Source organism: Papio anubis, chromosome 11 (genome assembly GCF_008728515.1).
Source record: "Papio anubis isolate 15944 chromosome 11, Panubis1.0, whole genome shotgun sequence".
In the NCBI taxonomy this organism is placed as follows: Eukaryota; Metazoa; Chordata; class Mammalia; order Primates; family Cercopithecidae; genus Papio; species Papio anubis.
Genome location: NC_044986.1, coordinates 105,732,022 through 105,754,216, shown reverse-complemented (window position 1 = coordinate 105,754,216; position 22,195 = coordinate 105,732,022). Strand labels below are relative to the sequence as shown.

At 39.6% G+C, this 22,195-nt stretch overlaps 1 pseudogene; it reads left to right on the top strand.

Annotated features, from left to right (window-relative positions):
- The window catches only part of LOC101018112, a 49,409-nt pseudogene extending 28,689 nt beyond the window's left edge, over positions 1–20,720 (top strand).
- Positions 20,721–22,195: the final 1,475 nt, after the last annotated feature.

Genomic DNA, 22,195 nt, shown 5'->3' with positions numbered 1-22,195 from the left:
GTGTAGGTAAAAGCCCAGTTAAGAAAAGATGGTCAGAAAACACATGTTAAGCAAAGATAAGACTCGTTATGTAAATTTAAATCAATAGTAAGAGTTTCTAGGGGTTCAGTTCTCCCTCTCTTCAGGATGCACAAAGGCAAACACCCTTATGAATGGAGGTTTTCTTTATACATAAATTTATTTTATGAAAGCCAACTAAATGCCAGAAAGTGGTATTGTGGAGACTGATTGAATTCAACAGGCAGTCTTAACTCCTGTTGCTTAGAAAAATTTACTGAGTTTAGGGCAAAGCTCATTAAGCAACAGGGCAAAAAAAGCATCCTCTATGCATGGACTCAGCATAGATAGTTATGAAAAAATAAGCAAGCCTACCTTGCTTGAGGGGCTATATTTTATAAACATTTATTTTGCATTCTTCTAGCCTCTAGAGTGGTATAGTAACTGACACAAAAACTAACAGAATTAATTTTTCTTATCGATTAGTTGTTTCAGCTTTTTATTTTCCTTTCATAAAAAGCTTTTCAAGAGTGGCAACAAAAATATTGTAATTTTTTTTAGAAACTTCTGCATATCAATAGATATATCTGAGTTAAACTAATTTGGGAGCCCTTATCCATAAAAGTACTTTTTAAAGTGCACTGTTGTTCATTTGGAATGTTTTGCTGTACTTTTAAATTATCTTTAGTAGGATTTTACCAGTTCTGCAAACATTTGGTGTTTCTGGAGCCCAGTACAGGTAGATGTAGCCAAAAGGTATAATGCTCAGTTATTCACAAATTAAGGATCCCATTCTTACATCAAATCTTAGCTTTGGCTCTCAGATCTCCTTGATCAACTTAGCCAATAATTTTTCCCTTCCTAAGCACACAAGAGAAAGAAACAAAGGGGATAAAATACAAACATTTCTGCAAACTTTTGACATCTAGAGTTTGCACCTTTCACAGTATTGCCATTTACTGTCAGTTTCCTTCTGACCCAATCAGGCATCTTAGTGTGCAATTGGATACAGCATAGCTAATTATCAGATCCAATCTGATCCTGGGCCCAGGCTACTTTCTGTCACAACTTCTGAACCCAGTTCAAATCAAAAGTTTTCTCAAACAAATTCAGATAGCTCAAAGCACAAATTCATGGAGCTTTGAAATCCAAGAGGGGAACCTAGTTGCTGTGAGAAAGCAATGGGCACAATGGGCCTGGCAGTTATCTCACTTGGTCATGAGGTGCTTCAGGGGTCACTGGAAATGCTACTTCATATTCCACTTCTGAAGCCATCTGTAAAAGAAAAAGTAAAGACAAATTAAGTTTAACAGAGTTTAACTGAGCAAAGAATAATTCATGAATCAAGCAGCCCCCTCAACTAGAAGAGGTTCAGGGTGATTCTGGGATTTCCACAGGGTCAGATCATATTTATGAACAGAAAATGGAAAGTGATGCACAGAAAATGAAAGTGAAGCATGGAAGTGAGGTACAGAAACATTTGGATTGGGTACAGCTCAATGCTTGCCTCATTTGAACACCGTTTGAATAGTTGGTCTCCTGTGATTGTGTGATTGGCTGAGACTAGGCTACCTGTCTTTTTTTTTTTTTTCTCTTTTTTGAGACAGTCTTGCTCTGTCACCCAGGCTGGAGTACAGTGGCACGATCTCTGCTGACTTCAAGCTCCGCCTCCCAGGTTCACACCATTCTCTTGCCTCAGCCTCCCGAGTAGCTAGCTGGGACTACAGACACCCGCCACCACACCCGGCTAATTTTTTTGTATTTTTAGTAGAGACGGGGTTTCACCATGTTAGCCAGCATGGTCTCCATCTCCTGACCTCGTGATCCACCCACCTTGGCCTCCCAAAGTGCTGGGATTACAGGTGTGAGAGGCCCTGCTCTCAGCTCAGCTACTTGTTAAAAGAGTAGGTTATAGACTGTTTATACATCGAGTTAGGTTACAGTTCATTATGTATGGGGAAATCTTTAGGCTAAACTTAGAATATGTAAGCAAACTGTTTTAGGTTAAACTTAATTTTACAAGTCCCATGGATGTTCTGCCAAAAAAAAAAAAAAAAGGATTCTATGGTCAGGTAAATAGATGGAATTGCTGAGTCAAAGGTCAGGCTTAGCTGTCTATTAGCATATGAGGGTTAAAAGTAGAGACCAGGGGCCAGATTATCAGGGCTCTTCTTAGCTGTAAGAACTTGGGCTATGAATTTAACCTCTCCATTTTCTTACCAGTAAGATGAGGATAATAATATCTTCTGTTTCATAGAATTAGTATATTAATACTAATTAACATACACTGCCTGGAACATAATAAGGACTAAATAAATACTTGTTAAATAAATAAGGTCTCTGAGAAATTCTTCAGAAAAAAGTTTGACGTAGAGTTTTCCTAACCTACTGCTCTCCTTTCTTCTTCCCTTGTCCCCGACAATACCTTTCACTGGGATACCTATGCTTTAAAACACTCATTAAAAAATTCACTGAAGAAAATTTATTGAAATTACTTTTCTTTATTTTTTTATTTTATGTTATTTTTTCTTTATGTATCACTATATCGGCCAGGCTGGTTTCACACTCTTGGCCTCAAGCGTTCTCCGATCGTAGCCTCCTGAGTGGCTGGGATCACATGCGTGAGCCACAATGCCCAGCTTGAATTCACTCTTAATAAAAGATTACAAAAAAAGCTTAAAAGGGATCTCCATTGTACGTTTCAATCATAACTCTAAAAGGCTCAGAAATTAAAAGAGAAAATTCCAGAATATATCAAGGAAAAAAGTTGCCAGTTAATGAAGTGCATGTAATGCCGCTGATTTTTATCCGGGTCTCACTAAGGGGAATTATAATAATAGCATTTAGCATGTGCTGAGTGTGTCTGTACACCAGACACTCACCCAGCCTATTGAGAAGCCATTTCTGAATCCTAACAGCAATTTCAAGAAGTAAATACTGTGGTTTACCCCTACTTTTTAGAGACTGAGGTTTAAAGAGTCTGTGTTTCTTGCCCAAGGTCACCTAGCTAGAAATTGGTTGCTATGGTTTGAATGTCTGCTGCAAAATTCATGCTGAAATTGAGTTACCATTGTGATAGTGTTGAGAGGTGGAAGCTTTAAGAGGTGGCTGGACCACGAGGGCTCTGCCCCATGAGTGGGATTACTACCATTGAAAAAGGGCAAGTTTGGTCCCTTTTTTCTCTTGCCCTTCTGCCTTCTGCCATGGGATGACAAAGCAAGAACTTCCTTGACATATGTTGGTTTTTTGACCTTGAACTTCACAGTCTGCAGAACTATAAGCTAATAAATTTCTGTGCAATATAAATTACCTAGTCTGTGATATTTTGTTGTAACAGCAAAAAACAAACAAAAACAAAACCTGAGACCAGAGAAGTAGGGCATTGCTATAAAAATACATAAAACTGTGGAGGCAGCTTTGGAACTGGGTAATAGGTGGAGGTTGAAACAGTTTTGAACTGAAGGCTGGAGAAAGCATCAGTTGCTATGAATGGAACGTTAAGATGATTCTGGTGCAGGCTCAGAAGACAGTATCTGTGGGGAAAGTCTGAAACTTCCTAGAGATTACTTAAGTGGTCATGATTAAGATTTTGGTGGAAATAGGGATAGAAAAGGCAATTCTAACGAGGTCTCAGCTAGAAAGAAGAGACAGGTATTGGGAACTGTAATATAGGTCAACCTTGTTATAAAGTGACAAAGAAATTGGCTGAGTTGTGTCCTAGGACTTTATATAAGACAGAATTTAAGAACAATGAGCTAAGATACCAAGTGGAAGAAATATCAAAGCAGCAAAGCATCCAGGATGCTGTATGGCTTCTTTTAACCATACATCATAAAATGTGAGCAGAGAGAAATAATTTAAAGATGAAATTTATAATTAAAAGGGACTCATCACATAAAGATTTGGCCACGTGAGGAATAAAAAAGTCTTTTTAAAAATTCTCAGCCTGGCTATGTAAAGAATTAAAAAGTCTGTTTAGGAGAGAATATCCAGGGTACAACCAAGTGGACCTTTGATAAGATCAGTATGGATAGAAGGAAGCCAGCTGCTATGCATTAAGACAATGAAAGAATGTCCCCAACAGCATTTCCGAGATCTTTGAGGCTGCCTCTCTCATTACAGACCCAGAGAATAGCCTTGAGGCCAAGGTTTCCAGAGAGGAGCCTCAAACCACCTCGAGGGCCTGTTTCTTGCATTCTGGTGCAGTGCTCCTTGGCTGCACCAGTCATCGCTCAAGTGGGCCCAGGTGCTGCTCCGGTCACCACTTCAGAAGGCACAAGTCGTGAATCTTGGTGGCATCCATGTGGTGCTAACTCTGCAGAGGTACAGAGTGCACAAGCTGTGGGGCCATGATGGTCTTCAGCTAGATTTCAAAGGATGTATCTGCCTGGGGGCCCAGGCAGAAATCTGCCACAGGGTCAGAGCTGCCACAGAGAGTCCCCACTATGGCTGTGCCCGGTGGAGCCATGGGAGTGGAGCCACCCCCAAGATCTCAGAACTGTAACATTGCCTGTGTGCAATGCCAGCCTGGGAAAGCTTCAGGCATGTGACTCTCATCTGTGCAATTAGATGTGTGGGCTGAGCCCAACAAAGCCATAGGGGTGGGGCTACCTGAGGCCTCAGGAGTCCCAGCTCTGCTCCAGTATGCCCAAAGGTGAGACATCGAGTCCAGGAAGATTTTTCTGGAGCCTTAAGATTTAATGTTGTTCGCCCTGTCAGGTTTTGCACTTATAAAAAGTTACCTCGTTTTAAAAATTTTCTTTACTTCTTTTTTGGAAATGAGAACGTCTGTCCTATGCCTGTCCCACAGCTGTATTTTGGAAGTACATTGCTTGTTTGCTTTCACAGGCTTGTGGCTGGAGAGCACTTTGCCTCAGAATGAATTCTGCCATGATGTGTAGGTGAGACTTTTGACTTTTCAATTGATGCTGGAACTAGTTAAGGCTTTGGGGGCCATTGGGATGAAATTCATCTATTTTGTAGGTGAGAAGGACATGAGTTTTAGAGAGCTAGAGGCCCTTTGGAATGCCATGATTTGAATATTTTTATCTCCTTCAAAATTTATGTTTAAATTTAGTTGCCATTGCAACAGCATTGAGAGGTGGGACTTTAAAAGGTGACTGCTGGGAAGACGAGTTAGGCCCTTCTTTCTGCTATGGGATGACTCAGCAAAAAATCCCTCACCAGATGCTGGTCCCCCATTCCTGAACTTTTCATCCTCCAGAACTGTGAGCCAACACGTTTCTGTTCATTATAAATTACTCAGTCTGTAGTGTTTTGTTATAGCAGCCCAAAATGAACTAAGACGCTGGTGGAACCAGAAATACAAACACAGGTTTGCAGACTCCAAGTCCCATACCAAGAAGACTGTCATCTTCAACATGCAAATTACTTTTCCCACCCTGACCCTCTTCCACCTGGGGCACTCATAGATCCCAAGCCCAAAGTTTTGTCCTAGGATCAATTGCTGTTGTAAATGGTTTGTCATGAGTTTTAACTTGTGAGAAATAAAAATAAAACCTTAAGTCACTAAACTGATTGAATGGACTCCCTCTTGGTCAAGGGGACCCCAAAGAAACCTTAAAAATGGAGTTCTTGGCCATGATGTGATGGGAGGTCAGACACATCTTAAAATGCCCATTTCTTATGAACCTTTAACCAGAATTCTTTCCTAAGGAGGAAGCAGAAACCAGCTCTGTAAAACAAGAAACAGATTACTTATTCTTATATTGTCTTTAGCCAATCAACTGATGTCGTCACCAGACACCCCCACCCTCTTCACAGTTTTGACATGACAGCTTGCCAGTTTCACAATGCATCCCTTCCTCATAAGAGACCACCCACCACAAAGCAGTTCTGTCCAGTCTATAGAGGATGCACAGCAAGAGTTTTTGTATACTCTGCTTTACCTTTTGAGGTCCGAGGGCTGAAAACTCCACCTTTGGATTATGCCAACGCTGCCATTTTGTTTTTCATACATGAGACCCACAAAGAGGCATGAAACTCAATTGCACATGTACATGTTTCTCCTTTCATAAATATTTATGACTCCTCCTACAGCATATTGAACATGTATATAGCTAGCTAACAAATTCTCCATAAATTCCTGTCTTATTCTTTCCTCCCTCGAAGTGCTTGCTCTCAACTTTTGCTGGAGGTCACGCTTCTCAGTCTTCAGGATGGCTAGCGTACAGGCTGCAATCCTCTATGAGAACTAAAGGTCTCCTTTTCAAACTTATGAACCTCATCATTCTTCAGTTGACCCTTGCATCATATGGATAACTATATACAGTAGCTATTGTCATCCCCAGTAATAGACAACATTCTGAAACATTAGGTAATTAACATGAATATATAATCCTGCTCACCATCTTTTCCCCTCTAAGATTTCACATTTTTACACAAGTAATAAATAGAGGCGATAGGACCCAAACCTAAATGTTCTCCCTGCTAGTAAAGAGCTCTTTCTACTGCATCTTACTGCTATATCCAGAACTTTGCCAATCCCACTGAAATCTGTCTTTGTTGTTCTTTCTTATTGCTGACATTTAACAAATACCACTGGTGGGTTTGCTCTGCTTGTCTCCTAATGCTGAAATATGTTGTAGAGTTCTCAAACACTGGTGGTGTGTGCCTGCTTTGTTTCTATTTGGCCGGTCATGCTGACAGCACATGTACCAGCATGTAGAGAGACAGAATAAGATCCAGCCCTTCGATATTCATCTTGCCTCACTTTTGCACCATCCAGGCACCACCATATTCAAGAATCAGTCCAAATGGGCCTTTTTGTAAGAAACAAGGTAGCCGTTTTTAAATCTGCTATTGTTCAAAACCACTCAGTACAATGATTTTAACTAGTAAAATTCAACCCAATCAAGAACTTTTTTTCTTCTGTGTGGCAAATACAGCAGATGGGTCAAAAACAAAACAAACAACAACAACAAAAACCCAGGGTGTTCTCAGAAACACAGAGAAAAATGTACTTTTTAAAAGATAATCTATAATGTGTACATATCTAAGCACACAATCAAGTTTTTTAATTTCTCATCTATTGATATGAAACAGACCCCTATTGTCCATATTACCTTGATGTAAATATCAGTATTATTCCTATTTTTGAAAAATAGCATTCCCTTCAACCACCATTATACATGTGCCTGCATGTAGATACCACACACACAAATTATACATACGCAACATATTTCTACTGTTAAATTTAGCAAGATCAACACCAGCCTGGGAAAAACACCATTGTCTACCAATGGTCACGAGTATGGGTAGTAACAGACAAGATATCAGGACCTCAAATCATCTTTACTTGAACTTCAGTAAGAAATGTCACTGAATGTGCCTCCTATTGGACATACAGCTGACAGTTAGAAACACCTGGTAATAAATAAATTAACATATATGCTACACATTAGTTGCATAATATCAGTATCCTATTTGTCTTCCCAAATGACTTGTGATGGTTCATTTTACATGTCAACTTGACTGTGCTAAAGGGTACCCAGATAGCTGGTAAAACATTATTTCTGGGTGTGTATGGGAGAGTATTTTCAGAAGAGTTGACCATTAGAATCAGGAGACTGAGTAAGGAAAATTGCCCTCACCAATGAGGGTGAGCATCATCCAATCCACTGAAGGCCTGAATAGAACAAAAAGGTGGAGGAAGTGAGAAGGTGTTCGTGGCATTAGCTGGGACATCCATCTTCTCCTGCCTTCAAATGCTGGCACTCCTGGTTCATAGGCTTTTGCACTTGGATTGCTATTTTTACCATTGGCTCCCCTTGTTCTCAGGTGTTCAGGCTAAGACTGGAATGACACCACTATTTTTTCTGAGCCTATAGTTTGCAGACAGCAGATGATGGGAGTTCTCAGCCTCTATAATCATGTGAGTCAACCCTACATAATAATTCTCTTTCAATCTATATATATCCTGTTGGCTTTATTTCTCCGCAGAATCCTGAGTAACACATTTACTTTAGTTTTGGGGCATTTGCCATTTTCACCTCTGTTTTAGACTTTCTTTTCCCTAAAAAGAGGAATCCAGATAAGACATTCATCATTTATTTCTTTGCTCATTTATTTATGTGACAAATGTTTATGGATCACCCACCATAGCCAGAACCTGCTGATGTTCTAGCACTGGCAAACAGGTTATATTTCCTGCCCTTGCAGAAATAGAGGAGATAAACATTGGAAAAATAAACACATAGGTAAATATTTAGAAGTAAGCATTGTGATAAGTGCTATGCAGAAAATGCATGTGGTCAAGGTGAAAATAGGGATATGACTGGGTTGGCTGCAGGGGATCAGGGAAATGATTATAAGATCAGTGTGCAACAGTCTCCTAATCTAGCATGAGATACAAGTTGTTTAACCATGTATTTCTGTTGAAAGAAGAAACAATGACAGGAAGTTGCACAGTTTTCTAACAAATGCTAGGGAAGAGCCCTAACCCACAGGTCCCTTTGAATGAAGAGGACAGAACATCTTTCTTATATTAGTCACCATGCCACACTGTGCAGTAGTGATCTGCTGGGGGTCGGCCCCTGACACAAAGGGAGCCTTGCATATGGGTGAAGCATAAATGGAGCCAATGGGCTATGACAGGACATGGCCGAGTTATCCAGGCAGTTAGAGAGGAAGTTCATGCATTAATAATTATTCATAAATAATTAATATATTAATGAATTCATAATGTAGACTTTAGATCCAGATTTGAATACTACTCTTTTGCTTTTAGTTGTGTGACCTCAGGTAAATTATTTAAATTTTATAATTGGCTTACCTATAAAATGAAGACTATAATAGCTCTTAACTGGTGGTAACCATTTTGGTGAGAAATAGATGTGTTAATATGAATTAATGTGTACAAAACAATGCACCCAGCACATAGTAGATGCACAGTAAACAATTTTAAAAGCATGTGTGCTATATATAACATAAAATATTATTTTTATATTATATCATATCATATCATATTAAAAGTATATATGTTCTTAACTGGAGCACTGTGTACTAAGCCTGCTTACTTGGTCATATTAAATAACCCACTCAGACCTGTTTAGTTGATCATATTAAATATGAAAAATATATAACAGGACCCAGAAAGCAGAGGAGCACAGAAGCTAAGACACAAATAGAGAAAAAGCAGTAATTAAAAGCCATGAGTAAGCAGAAGGCATAGAAAAGGAGAGTAAGCTCACAAAAATGTCAGCAGGGTCAGAGACCATGAGAAGCTGAGAACCAGACTGGCAGCCCTGTGTTAGCATATTAACATGATGACTTTATTCTGTAAAGTGTTTCCTTCCTTCATGGGAAGTTATGATGCTACTAGATTTTCATATGTTAAGGGCATGCTCCATCAGTCACCCTCATGACTGACAGCATGGCTTCATCATATGGAAATGACAGAGTAGCTGCCAACAGCTCTAGGCTTGCATCTCCACAACGTTAAGTCCAATAGAGAAAGATAACACATCTTTCTTTCAACAGGTTCTGCAAGTGTCAAGAGATACCATCTCATTGGTTTTGACTGGGACTCTTGCCCGTCCCTCAGCCAATCACTGTGACTAGGAGAACAATAAGCCAGACTTGAGTCATGTACTGTCCCTGCAGCCAAGGCTAATATCAATAATTCCCAAATTGAATTAGCTGAGATTGGTGATAGGATGGTTCTCCAAAGAAAAAGTCAGGATAGCAGTGGACACTAGCAACAAAACAATAATCTCTACCATGGATGGTATCAGGAATACCTGGGCAAATTTGCTTTTCTTGATATAAACAGAGGTGATATAACGTGTCATCTTAACAGGTACATGGCAAAACCGGGTTCCCTCTTTATAACCTCTCAGACATGTGTAATTCACATTGGAAGATGAACACGTTGACTCTGCAGATCACCTCTACACATTCCTGCCACCACCACCAGGAAATCTACTCTTTATCTTCAACGCTGCCTTAGTTGTAAGGGTTTGCTTTAGAAGTGTCTGCCAAAGTGCTTTGGGTAAAGTGTTACAAAGAAAGTGACATTACACCTGAATTTTATGAAGGATAGATCTGGAACAATATTGATTTCCATCAAATGAAGAGTTCTTGTGAATATATTTAATCAGAGCGCTTATATCATCATTTCAATGAACCTTTCTTAAAGTTAAATAGTTATGTTATAAAATTCCTAGCTGCAATGAGCATGACTTTTACTGTTCAAAGGGAGAAGACATCTGAGTGTTTCAGGCTCTGAGAAGAAATATAACATAAAGGTCAGGGGTGGTGTCTCATGCCTGCAATCCCAGCACTTTGGGAAGCCCCGAATGGTGGATCGCTTGAGTTCAGGAATTCAAGGCCAACCTGTGCAACATGGTGAAACCCCATTTCTACAAAACAAACAAGCAAATAAACAAAAAAAAATCCAGGCATGGTGGCATATACCTGTAGTCCCAGCTACTCAGGAGGCTGAGAACTAGGAGGATCACTTGATCTTGGGAAACCAGGGCTGCAGTGAGCTAAGATCACACCACTGCACTTCAGCTTGAGTGACAGAGTGAGACCTTGTCTCAAAAAAAAAAAAAAAGTAAATAAATACATAAATAAAATAAACAGAACTACAATATAAGATCCCCTGGAAAATATTTCCTGTTACTGTTTAGGAGAGAATGCATGGAAAATTGAAATATTCAGAGTCAGAAAATTAGAGTACAGAACGCCAGGTGAAAACACTTTTTAAGAAGTAAAGAAGAAATTAAATAAAGGCATGTTAGAAAATACTCTTTCACAGTACTCCAATGTACTCTCTTATTCTCCATTAATTCCAACATTGCTTGGGAGCAAGGATCCAGCTTCTGTTTTTCAAATTCTAGAGAAGCCATCACTTCGAGCTTTTCCACCATTTCTATGTTTTTGCAGGATAGAAAGCAGTGACCATCATTTATTTACCTACATCCAAATATCAAAATACTGAACTTTAAAACTTGCATCTCTGTGCTCAAAAATATAATCGGATGTCTACTAACATTTAGGAATCTACTTATTCTATTAACAGGACAAGTTGTCCTCTTCATTTTGTCTCTATCACCAAATCAGGCACTGTTGTGATAGAATTCCCATGCTTGTGTCCTTTGGCGTGCACAAGCTGGGGTGCAATATAGATTGTTATACCACAGCCAGAATACAAAGAATTCTAAGCCCTCCAAGGAAGAATCGGTCTTCAAATGCAATGACGGGGAAAAAAAATGAAAATTCCACACACCTCTAGATCTTTTCTTACATTTTCCCTCTGGGTCTATTCTTCCTATATACCTTCTGCAAGCAAGGTGCCAACTCTTCCATTTCAGCAGCTGCTATTATCTCCAAGCTTCCTCTTTTTTTTTTTTTTCCATTTTAGAATCACATTTTATTTCCTTACGCTAACTGAAATAACACACTTCACACTTTCCACTTTGCAGCTGGGTCTGTCACATGTGTCTACTCACAGGGTTTATTTTATCTGTATCTCATCAACTTGCTCTTCACTTTCTGTTTTCTGATGAAGCACCACAGTGGGATCTGCATTCACCTTTTCCAGGTTTTCCTGCAAGGAATTAAGAGATGATTATGCAGTCCTATAAAGTCATCTTGGGAGCTTCTGTGTAATAAAAAATCTAGTGTTGGTAATTTGATCGAAAGCTTTCTTAGGAAGAAATAAGAATTTTCCTTTCTCTTTTTTGAATCAGGGAAGTAGGACTGTTTCTCTTCCCTTTAATCATGAGTTTTCCGTGGATGTTTTCTATTTTCTAATATGAAAAACCAAATTTCAAAACCTTAAACTTGAATGGACTATTAAATGCCAAGACTTGCTTTAGGAGTTTCACACACACACACACACACACACACACACACACAAAAAAAGGAAGTAGAGACTGGAAATGGGGCATAAGGGGCATAAGAAAGGGACATAAGAATGTCTGAATAGAGTAAACAGTTCACTCCGTTAAAGAGATCAAAAGAGAACTCACTGAAGTCTTGGGAGCATCATCTGCAGAATGGCTGAGGTAATGCTATAAAGCAAAGTTTAAATGTGCTGTACGTGGTTATGAAAATAAAAAGATATACACAAATCTGTGTCCTGGAATGCGGGAATCCATAATGCTACCAAAGACCACCTCTCAACCAAAGGACAGGAGAGGTAAATTGCAAATACCAAAGCATAAATGAGATTGAAAATGGCATTCCCAGCCAGGTGCAGTGGCTCATGCCTATAATTCTAGCACTTAGGGAAAACCAAGGTGGGAGAATTGCTTGAGCCCAGGAGTTTAAGACCAGCCTGGCCAACGTAGTGAGACCTTGTCTCTACAAAAAATTTAAAAATCAGCTTGGTGTGGTGGCACGTGCCTGAGGTCCCAGCTACTTGGGAGGCTGAGGTGGGAGGATCAATTGATCCCAGGAGGTTGAGGCTGCAGTGAGCTGTGGTTGTACTGCACTCCAGCCTGGAAGACAGAGCAAGACCCTGCCTCAAAAAAAAAAAAGAAAAAGAAAAGAAATGAAAATGTCACTCCCTGTATGCTTTGGGAAAAAAATTCAAAGAAATCTTAGGTAGAGTTTCCTACCCATTTCGAAAGGCTGCTTCCTCCTCACATCATCATCCCCTCAAAATGTCTAAAAATTACATGTCCTTTCTCTGCCATTTCTTTCCCTATTCCTTCCTCACCCTCAGTCTGACTTCTGCCTCCAAAATACCCAATGGGTTCATCATTCTTAATCGTTCTGACCTTTTCTTTCCCCTTACCTGATACTTTTGTCCCTAACTCTGTCTTCCTGGAAACCCCTTCATCCAAATCTCAGTGGCACCAAAAGACGGGGCGCTCTCTCCTCTCGTCTCTCTTTTCTTCACTGCTTCTGCTTCACGGGCTCCATGCCCAGATCCCTTGCTCTCACGCAGCACACACCAGACTATTTCCCTCTGAAATCTCAGTCTGTTGGCCTCAATCCCGCAAAGTAAAAGCGTGCCCATATTTGTATCCAAGCTCACTGGTTTCCCCAAAGCTGCTGTTCACCCCTCCACCTGCATTCCAGAAGATGCCTTTAACTTCTTTTTCCTCCTAAGCCATTTACCTCTCTGCACATTCTGACTTCCGGCACTGGCACCCAAAACTACAAAGTTATTCATATTAACCTTTTATAGTCTTTTTCTTCTCCCTTTTGACTTGTAGTCACCAAGATTTTATTTTCTGTGTTCAACAACTCTAGTAATCTCCCGGTTCTCTTCAACGCTTACAGTCTCTCTCTATTCAAGCCAGGTATATTCAACATGGAGGTTCCCTCTTCCCTTTCCTTTGTCGCCGCATGTGCAGTAAAAAAGCAGGCAACATGGTGCCGGCCAGGTAGAGACACCATTTGCATAATAAAAGATTAGGGCACAATGTCCAGCTTCTTCGCATGCTATGCAAATGGCACACCTGGTCCTACCAATCTCACGTGCTATATGTAAATCAGACATTGCCTCCTCAAGTTTGTCTATAAAACCCCACGGATTTCACCATGGAACTAGACGACCCATCAGGACCCCCTCTCTCTGCAAGAGAGAGAGCTTTTCTCTTTTTTCTCACCTATTAAACCTCCACTCTTAAACTCTCGTCTTGTGTGTCCACATCCTCAGTTTCCTTGGTGTGAGATGACGAACCTCAGGTATTTAGCCCAGACAAATGACACCGCGTCATTACCAGTCAGAACCTGGAGAAGAAGGAAGCCTGTGGCTCAGGCCTATAATCCCAGCACTTTGGAGGCCAAGGCGGGCGGATCACCTGAGCTCAGGAGTTCGAGACCAGCCTGACCGACATGGAGAAACTCCGTCGCTACTAAAAATACAAAAAATTAGCCGGGCGTCATGGTGGATGCCTGTAATCCCAGCTACTTGGGAGGCTGAAGCAGGAGAATCGCTTGAACCCTGGAGGCGGAGGTTGCAGTGAGCCGAGATTGTGCCACTGCATTCCAGCCTGTGCAACAAGAGTGAAACTTCATCTCAAAAAAAAAAAAAAGGAAGCCTGAAGTTCAACTAGGTCAGCACCCCTGAACACGGAGTGCAGGATAAGAGGAGAGCGTGGATATGACTTGTGGGTGAGGGAACAAGCATAGGTATTTCTGGGTAGGTAATTCTAGAATTTGTATTTCTAGCTTGTTTGGCATTATGCTTTATAATTATCTCTGCATATTAAGATATTTCTTTTGTTGGATCATTTTTTTCATGTCTTGCCAACCTTATCCTATTTAAGATTAATTGGTAAAACAAATCATGGATGCTACCATGAGTTTCACTTTAACATAATGTTAAGATTTCAGAACCTGTTCTAATTTATGAAGTAACTTAAAACTAGTATATGTGTCTTTTAGGTCGTGTCAGTATGTCAGCAAGAGGTTCTAACCTTTCATTTAATCACTTGGCTTAAAGAAATGTTATATGTAGGTATATTACGACAGAAATCTACGGTGAGCACTCTCTTTTCCCGGCATTCATCCCAAACCATGGACTTTTCTCTTCAGCATGAAGTAAATGAAAGTGGGGAGGAAAATCACACAGAAGGAAGAGCTGTCTCATTTGATAAATGGAGTAAATGTGAATAGAATTCCATCTATTTGACAAATGGGCCTAATTTAACTCATGTCCTATGTCTGGTGGATTTCTCCACTTGGTGAACACATTAGTGTTTGTGGATTTCTTGCCTCACTATGTAGAAAGGAATCCACAAGGTGACTCCTAGCTTTTCAGTTCAAATATTCTTAAGGTCTCATTAAGTGATGAGATATCACACACTGCCTAACAAACTGACAGATATTAAAATTATCATTCGGACATTTCAGGAGTTTGTAGGGATAAGAAGAGAGGTAGAGGGACAGGTTTAAGCCACATACCAAAGGGATCAGAATGGCATCAACTTACTCCATAACTACCCTAAAAGACAGAATAGAAAATTACCTACAAAATGTATAGGAAAATGGTTTATCACTTAGAATTCTATTTCCAGTCAAATAATTAAAAGTGTAAGTATAGGCTAGACATTTTCAGACATGCAAGTTCTCAGGAGCAGTGTATTCCCAATGGGCCATTTTTCAGGTTTTGGGAAGATATGTTCCACCAAAATGACAGTAAAAAGAAAGAGAGAGAGAATGGGAGAGAGAGAGAGAGTAGATCTTACGAACAGAGTATACAACGCAGAAAAAAGTGAAAAGAATTCCCAGGATGCTGTTGAACTAAAAGCTGTGCAGAAGGCCAAGGGTGCACCCAATCCCAATCCAGACTGGAGAAAAATAATGAACATTCCCAGAGATCAGTCTGCAGGACTGAAAAAGTAATAATAATAATAAAGGGAGCTGACTTGTGACCTGACGTGTTTGATTATGTGAGAGGCAGCTACTCTTATACAATCTATTTCAGAAAATTAAGATAAGGAGAAATTAACCAGTTTGCATAATCTGACTAGAATGACACTGATATCAAGAATGCACAAAGACTGGCAGAAAAAAAGATAATTGTAGATTATCTATGAGTATTATAAAATTTGAAAGAACGTATTAATGAATAAATGTGACAAAGTATTAAACTAGCACTATCGATTGACATTTATTCCAGGAATTTAAGGTAGTTCAAAATTTAGAAAATTTGTATATGATCAGCCACAATAACAGATTAAAGAAAAAACACATAATTTAAAAAGGATTAAAAAGGCACTTAAAAAAATTTGGCATTCATTAATAATTGTAAAAAACAAAAATATTTGCAATGTATATCTCATAAAGATATTGTATCTAGACTATATCAAGGAATATAATTTAATAATAACAAGCTAATTAAAAAATACGTAAAATGTTTGAACTGATATTTCAGTGAAAAAATATGCAAATGGAAAATACGCTCATGAAAAGATGCTTGCAAATTAAAACCACTATGATCTATCAAATTTTTTTTTTTTTTTGAGACAGGGTCTCACTCTGTTGCCTAGATTGGAGTGCAATGGCATGATCTTGGCTCATCAACTTCCACCTCTCAGGCTCAAGAGATCCTCCCACCTCAACCTCCTGAGCAGCTAGGACTACAGTCAATACAGTTCTTGAATGACGAGAACTAAAAGAAAAAAAAAGGCAATACCAAATGTTAGCATGAATGAGGAAAAACTGTCATGGCTGGTGGTAACACAAAATGGTATAGCTACCTTGTCTTATTTTTAATTTTAATTTAATTTAATTTAATTTTGAGACAGAATCTCTTTCTGTTGCCAGACTGGAGTGCAGTGACGCAATCTCAGCTTACTGCATCCTCCGCCTCCTGGGTTCAAGCGCTTCTCCCGCCTCAGCCTCCCAAGTAGCTGGGACTACAGGCGTGCGCTACCACACCCAGCTAATTTTTTTGTATTTTTAGTAGAGACGAGATTTCACCATGTTGACCAGGATGGTCTTGATCTCCTGACTTCGTGATCTACCCGCCTTGGCCTCCCAAAGTGCTGGGATTGCAGGCGTGAGCCACCGCGCCCAGCCTTTCTTAAAACTTTTTACTTTTATAGATTTAGGGAATACAAGTACGTTTTTATGACATGGACATATTGCATAGTGGTGAAATCTAGGTTTTCAGTGTAAACATCACCCAAATAATGAACATTGTACACAACAGGTAATTTTTCAGCCTTCCCCCTCTTCCCACCTTTTGGAGTCTCCAGTGTCTACTTTTCCACTCTCTATGTCCACGTGTATGGTACAGCCACTTTGAAAAAGAGTTTGGCAGCTCCTTATAAGTTAAACACACACTTACCATACGACTCATTGGTTGCATGATATTTATCCAAGAGAAATAAAAGCATGTACCCACAAAAAAGCTATATGCAATGTTTATAGCAACTTTATTAATAATACTTACAGTAATCATGTTTTTAAAATTGTCTATATTCTATGATGCTTCGCTATCTTGGGAATTTATGGATTCAGGGAGAGACCTTCCCTTCCTGGGTTAGCTAATCCCTAGAGACGGCAAACAATTCATCCTGGGATACTACTCCACTGCCCTAAATCAACCCAAAGCCAGATACCAAGGCAAGGAGAGACCACCCCTGCGGCCTAGAGCCTGCTGAAATTCTTCACTCCAATCCTAAACCTGCTCAGCTGCTTGGCCTGTCTTTCTCATTCCTTTCTGTGGAAACTACAATCAAGACTGTGCCTCTGCCCTCTCCTCTCTGCTTCTCCCTCCTGACTGACCCAGGTGCTTTCCTGTGTGGTCCTGCCTACCATGGCATGACCCCTTCTCTTGGAAACTGTGAATAACAAAGTACCTTCCGGATGGCAGTTGTCTCCTGATCTGTTGGCTTCACCAAACCTGAAAAAAACAGTATCATTGGTACCTTTTAAGGCAGTATTCAATACTGGAAACACTCAAATGTCTGTCAATCGTTGAATAGATAAGATACTGTGGTGCATTACCACAATGGAATCCTACCCAGCCATGAAAAGGCACAAGCTACTGACAACATGCAACAAAACGATGATGCTAGGTGTAAAAAGAGCCATTGAAGGTTGGGCATGGTGGCTCACATGTATAATCCCAGCACGCTGGGAGACTGAGCTAAGGGGATTGCTTAAGTCCAGTTCAAGACCCGGCTGGGCAACACAGTAAGACCCTGTTCCCCCGCCACACACACACACACACACACACACACACACACATACATTAGCCAGGCACGGTGGGTAACACCTGTAGTTCCAGTTACTTCAAAGGCTGAGGCGGGAGGATTGCTTGAGCCCAGGAGTACATGGCTGCAGTGAGCTACAATCACCTGGGCATTAGAGCGAGACTCTATCTAATTTTTTTTTAAAAGCCATTCACAAGGGGCTACATGCTCTTTGATTTCATTTATATGATATTCTGGAAAATGCAAAACTAGTAACAGAAAGTAAGTCAAGGATTGCCAGGAGTTAGTGGGGACAAGTTTAACTGCAAAGTGCCATAAAGGGATAGTTTAGAGTGATGGAAATCTTCTATATCTTGAGTGTAGTAGTGATTATGTAGCTGCATGCATTTGTCAAACTCTGTAAAAACAGGCGAAAAGGGTGAATTTTACTAAATATAAATTGTAATGGTTTTCTATTTCTGCTGTGACAAATTAATACCAACTAAGTGACTTAAAACAACACAAATTTATTATCTTACAGTTTTATAGAAGCCTGACATCCATGTCCCTGGACTAAAATCTGAGTATTGGGAGCATTTCGTCTCTTTCTAGAGACTTTACAGGAGAATCTGCTTCCTAGTCTAAGCATGACCACCTGTATCTTTCCTTATGTTTCTCTATATTCATATCCTTTAATCACAGCCTGGAAAGCTTCTCTGATTTAAAAAACTTACGTGATTATTTGAGCCTAAAAAGATAAACCAGAGCCGGGCGCGGTGGCTCATGACTGTAATCCCAGCACTTTGGGAGGCCGAGGTGGGTGGATCTAAAGGTCAGGAGTTTGAGACCAGCCTGGCCAATATGGTGAAACCCCGTCTCTACTAAAAATGCAAAAATTAACAGGGCATGGTGGCAGGTGCCTGTAATCCCAGCTACTCTGGAGGCTGAGGCAGGAGAATCACTTGAACCCAGGAGGTGGAGGCTGCAGTGAGCTGAGATTGCTCCACTGCACTCCAGCCTGGGTGACAGAGTGAGACTCCATCTCAAAAAAAGGAAAAAAAAAAAAAGAGAGAAAAGCCAGGATAATCTGCCCATCTCATGTTTCTTAATGTAATCACATCTGTAGTTTCTGTTTCGGTGGGCCAGGTTGAGCCTGTAATTTGCATTTTGAACAGTTTCTCAGATGATCCTGATGCCACTCATCAAGAGACCGCATTTTGGGGAATACTTTTGGAGACATCCAAGAGAATCTATGAGCCACTAGAAATAAGAATGTTTAGCAAGGTTGCTGAATACAAAACCTTCACAGAAAGTACATCACACACTATCTGACAGTAATGTACAATTAGAAACTGCAGGCTTACACAGCATGGCTGGTGACATTAGCTAGCACTCAGTCTTCTCTCTCTAATGAGGATACAATGGACTACAAGAGACTGAACTATATCTGCTTCTATTTCCAACAGACTTACATTCAACTTTCGCTCACACACACACACACACACACACACAGCTGGGAAAATTTTGTTAGTCTTTATCTATTTTATTTGTGTATATATATATATATATATGTTTTTAGAGATGGGGTCTTGCTCAGTTGCCCAGGCTGGAGGTACAGTAGCATGATCAGAACTCACTGCAGCCTCCAACTATTGAGCTCAAGCGATCGTCCTGTCTCAGCCTCCTGAGAGGCTAGGACTACAGGCATGTGCCACCATGTCTGACTAATTTTTATTTAAAAAAATGTTTTATAGAGACAGGGTCTTGCTATGTTGCCCAAGCTGGTCTTAAACTCCTGGCCTCAAGTGATCCTCCCTACTTGGCCTCCCAAAGTGTTTGGATTACAGGCATGAGTCACTATAACTTGCCAGTTTTTTTTTTTTTAAAGCAGTTAATATAAAATTATAGCATGAAAATAAAAGCAACCTGAATTTAGTAACACAGCTGGAACAGTCTGCAGTAGTGGTGGCAGTGGTGAGAGAAAACGTCTAATTTAAACAATTTTCTGAGTTGTTGGTTGTTCACTTTTCTCATGGTGATGAAAGTAGATATTTTTTCCAAGGGGACAAGAAGCTGCTGGAAGTTTGCTGCTCCCAAGGATCTGGGGATCTTTGCACTACCCCAAGATCTGAGTGAGTCGTATTAAAAATAATGTAAGTCATATTAAAAGTATGAAAAGTAATGGCAGGAACTGTAATTACTTTTGCATCAACTGAATACATTTGATAAATGTGCAATGTTCAATCCTAAGCCTGACAAAAACTGAGAAATAGGAAGCTTATGTACTCAGTGAGAGTAGCCTGTTTGTCTCCAAGAGACGTCTCAATTTGCAGACATGTGGAACTACCCTCTTTCCGCAAGCACTGGTTCCCATGTTGAAGCTTGCTAGACATGACAATGGGTTTGACTCAATTCAAAACTTATTTTATTCGCGTAAGAATTTCATGAAGCTTCTTAACCAAGGATGCCAGAATTTCCAGGAAGGAACAGAGATTCTTAAGGCAATTTTCCCAAATGGAGCAGCATGTTGTATGAGCTGTATGAATTGTGATGTTGGTACTTATATGTACTGAGTTTCCCAGGGAGTGGGGTAATTAGTCAGACAGATTAAACCCTGGAAATTCTGATGAGAGTGCTTGACGCAGCAGTTATGGACCAGTTCTGCAAGAAAGATGGTGTCACTGTAGATGACGTCACTCTCTAGAATGAAATTCATGACTTGATACCGGATCCTGTCATTGATGCCACACTGTTCAACTCGTGGGGGAGCCGAGGAATGGAATGAAATAAGATAGAACTTATTGGACTATTCATATCACTCCAGAACCAGAATTTTCTTACGTTAGTTTTAAAAGAAACGTATGTCATACCTCCTATGATGACTTGATGAGGACAGTTGTGAAAGTCTTCAAGCCAGGAAAATTTGTGACAACCTTGTTAGCTAATCAGAGCTCTAAATGTCACACCATGTTTTGTTCACCCCAGAATATTGAAGGCTTTAAATGTCTTGATTGCCAGAGTGCTATGTTCAATGATTAAAATTTTGTTTTTACCAGTTTTGCAAAGCAGCAATGACAACAGAGACTTGATTAAGAAAAATGAAGAAAGAAATGCAAAAAGCGAACACAGGTAGAAGGGAGTGGCTGCTTTCTAGATGTTCATACCAGGGACCATGCTTCTATAACCATCACCTTGTTGTTGCAGAAAGCCTTAGATATAACCATAGTGCAATCATTTTGAACTGTTTGCATTATTATATGAAGGAGTTAGATATCTTGCATGAATGCTCTCTTCTGTTTAGATGTTCTCCATCACTCTTGCTGTGAAATTGAAGTACGTGTAGTAAAAAACACCTTTTATGATATAAAACTTTGCAACACTTGTGAAAACAATTCAATTTAGTTTATGTGCGTATAATATTTCTCCAAGTATCATCCAAAATTTCCTGCACACAAGGCTTTTGTCCCAGTTAGGTGTTGGTCTCAGCCTAACCATCTGAGACTGTTCTGTTAAATTGCTGCCAGAATTTTACATCCAGTTGCCTCTACGTTCTAACACACATTCTTTACTGTTACTGAAGCCAATTTCTACTTTATACAGAATTTTTTGCCACTGTAATTAAAATTTTTCTTCCATGAGTCAAGCCCTCTTATGAAAATGATTTCAGCTACTCATTTTGTGTATGCTTCTTTTAATGTTATTGGTCCCTGCATCTGTAGTACTTTAATTGATTTATTCTCTCACCATGATGTATTCCCCAAGCCCACCAAATAAAGCAATGCACCAAAAAAAAAAAAAAAAAAAAGAAATTGCACTAACAAAAAGATCACATTCACGATAAAAAAATAAGGTACCTAGAAATAGACTTAACAAGAAATATGCAAGATCTCTGTTGAAGAATGTATAAAATATTTGTGAAGGACATAAAGAATCCAAATAAGTGAAAAGATAACGTGCTCGTGGTTTGGAGGAAATATGAGAAAAGTGTTCGTTTTCCCCAAATTACACTGTAAGTTTCATGCAGTCCCAATCAAGATCTAAACAAGGTTTCTGTCAAACTTCAAATGTGTTTCTAAAATTTATACAGAAAACTTACTTACCAAGAATAGTTACCACAATTTTGAAGAACAAACAAAATTGGGGAATTTTAGCCAACAAAGAACTAGTTTTCCCAAAAGAATTTGTATGACCCAATCAGAATAAAACACCTCAATAGAAAAAATAAAAATAAAAAATAAGCAATTGATGCAAAGGAAACTAGCATAGCCAAAGCACTTATGAAAGATTGCATCAGGAAAACTCCAGTTAAAACAACAGACTATTATGTCCTATACATCTTTCAGGAAAAATTTAAATGTCTGACAAAACTATGTTAGTGAGAATTTGGAAAAACAGGAGCACCAATTCCTGGTGGTGGATGTATAAATGTATACAAATGCTTTGGAAACTGTATTAGTCCATTTTCATGTTGCTAATAAAGACATACCCAAGATTGGGTAATTAATAAAGAAAAAGAGGTTTAATAGGCTCACAGTTCCCTGTGGCTGGGGAGGCCTCACAATTATGGT